This window comes from Bidens hawaiensis, unplaced genomic scaffold (genome assembly GCF_021521415.1).
Source record: "Bidens hawaiensis isolate Kalapana, Puna unplaced genomic scaffold, B.hawaiensis_p1.1 tig00038073_1, whole genome shotgun sequence".
Classification (NCBI taxonomy): Eukaryota; Viridiplantae; Streptophyta; class Magnoliopsida; order Asterales; family Asteraceae; genus Bidens; species Bidens hawaiensis.
This window is the reverse complement of record NW_027496667.1, coordinates 144,548-147,226: the sequence shown is the minus strand read 5'-3', so window position 1 is coordinate 147,226 and position 2,679 is coordinate 144,548. Positions and strand designations below refer to the sequence as shown.

The 2,679-nt window shown below is 39.3% G+C and overlaps 1 pseudogene across 1 annotated transcript; it reads left to right on the top strand.

Annotated features, from left to right (window-relative positions):
- The first annotated feature begins 204 nt into the window (after positions 1 to 204).
- On the top strand, positions 205 to 2,272 carry LOC143589970 (glycerol-3-phosphate acyltransferase RAM2 pseudogene; annotated as a pseudogene). Its single transcript, XR_013145384.1, has 2 exons — positions 205 to 844; positions 1,829 to 2,272. The product of XR_013145384.1 is annotated as a glycerol-3-phosphate acyltransferase RAM2 pseudogene (transcript).
- Positions 2,273 to 2,679: the final 407 nt, after the last annotated feature.

Below are 2,679 nucleotides of genomic sequence, written 5' to 3'. Positions count from 1 at the left end.
TTTAAACGGCTGTTTGATTAATAAAAATTGATCGTTCGTAAAGTTAGTTAAATTTGATTATGACTTTTACAATTGGCTTATTTGACATGTGGTATATACTATAATATTCAAAAAATCAATATTTATTATAATGTTAAATCAATATCCCCACAACACTATAAATACTACTATGGAGGCTCAAACTAATGCACTCTCATTATCACAATGGCCGGCAACCACAAGACTTCTGAGCACTCTCGTGAGTTTCCGGCAATCTCAACTTGCAAAACATATGGCCGAAACAACCAGACGGTGGTTTCCGACTTGGACGGAACCATGCTACGGGGGCGTAGTTCATTTCCCTATTTTGCCCTTGTAGCTTTTGAAGTTGGTGGACCTTTAAGACTCCTCTTCTTACTTCTAGCTACCCCCATCGCCAGAATTCTCTATTATTTCATCTCCGAATCCGCGGGTACTCAGTGTTCTAATATTTGCCACCATGGCGGGAATGAAGGTTTCAGACATCGAGTCCGTGGCACGTGCGGCCTTGCCTAAGTTTTACTCCAGTGACTTGCACCCGGAGGCTTGGCGTGTGTTCTCGGCATGTGGGAAACGGTGTGTGTTGACCGCGAACCCAACGGTGATGGTGGAGCCGTTTTTGAAGGAGTTTTTGGGTGCGGATTTGGTGTTGGGGACGGAGATTGATAGTTGGAAAGGAATAGCTACCGGACTGGTGAAAAACCCCGGAGTGCTCGTCGGAAGAAATAAGGCTGACGCCCTTTTGAAGGCTTTTAAAGACACACCACTACCGGAGTTGGCTCTTGGTTACCGAGAAACTGATCACCCGTATATGAAATTATGCAAGGTCATATAAGATTAGTTAAAAACAAGTTTCATTTATTATTATTTTTTGTTAAGTATTAAAAGCATCTAAAATCGGTAAGAGCTATTTGCCATATCGGAAAAAACATTGTTCAAAAGACTGGTTTTTTTCTTTTGTTGATAACTAGTATAATGTAAAGACAACGTTGAAAGCTCAAGTTTAGCTCGTTAACTTTTTTTGAACGGTGACTTTTATAATGGTTGAATAATCAGCCACAGCTTTTGGAGAGAGCCCAACCGCCTCACTCGGGCCAAGACTATGTTGTCTTAAACGGGCCCACGCTTGGCATCCGAGTTTGGCTAGGCGTTCCACGAGAAAATTTCGAGCCCCCTGCCACTTGACAGGAGTTGTCCGCCCACAAGAACAAGCTCTCTGGGAAGGGACACTTTAGTAGAAAACTCGTTTCGCCATCAAGATTCGAACTTGAGAGGCCAACCGGCATCAAGTTCTTACCCATAATTTGGCTGGCCACTTGAGCTAGCCAAAGTGGTTAGTTTAGCTCGTTAACTAGCAAGAACTTGAGCGTGAGCTAACCTGGTTTCGAGTTTTATTTTAAAGCTTGAGCTTCACGGTTTTGTAGATTTTTAGACTCAAACCCAATTCATGTTTGGATTGCTTATTTCCAATTATATAGACAAATTGATAAGATTATTTTCAGTTAAAAATATTGTTATATTTGTCATGATATATATTAATTATATATAGTAATAACTAGTTCATAAAAAGATAAATTTAGTATGTTATAGGAGAGTACATAACTAACGAGTTGTTATAGACTTGCTTCGTTCGGAATAATTTATTAAACTAGTTTATTTCTAACTGAGTCCATTATGAAAAAAAACACACACAATTAAATGAGTCTATAAAGAAATATATCTAAGTCATGTACATTTATTAATTTGAGGCTCACCTACGCATTCAATTTTCTCATAGTATCTATAACTAGTTTCGTTTTCTCAACCTCAGGAAAGTTACATAGTACCACCAGCAACCGCGGAGGTAAAGGCGGTGGCGATTGACAAATTACCAAAACCGGTGGTGTTTCACGACGGCAGACTAGTCCAGAAACCCACCCCACTCAAGGCCCTCATCACCATTCTTTGGATTCTTGTAGGTTTCCTCCTCGCATGCCTACGTATAGCCGTGGGCGCACTCCCTATGCGGTTCGCTTACTATGCTATATGGGCACTTGGTGTACGAGTCTACATTAAACTAGTTACCTTTTTAGATAAGTTACCTTATGAATTAACTTGTGCTAGTGGAAAATCGAGCCACGAAGTCGCTAACAATATTCAGCGAATGATCGCATCTAGCTTGTCGTACGAGTGTACAAATCTTACGAGGAAAGATAAGTACAAGATGTTGGTCGGAAATGATGGGACCACGGATATCAGCAAACCTAAAGACTAAAGTTGCACGGGTACGTGTTAGGAATTGGATGGTAATATTTTGTTTATTGGTAATGGAATAGATATGTTGTATGTACCAAACTTACATTTAAAAACCAAGTTATGTATCATGATTAAACTATTTGGTATATATATGCATGTTGTGAATTAAGTTTGTTACTTTATTTCATAAAGTATGAAACCATGCATCTGTAGGAAATTGTAAGTGTCGCAATATTGTGACAAATTAAATGTAATGAGGGAGACAACCTGAATAAAGTTTTGGCACTAAGTGTGAGAATGCCGAAAATGGGTAAATTTGTTTAAAAGAAATTGCGAACGAGCAGGTAGATTTTAAAATACTAGCGATAAACATCGACCACCTCATAAGATTGGCCAGTGAAAGGGTCGCATTCTTAAACGACTAGG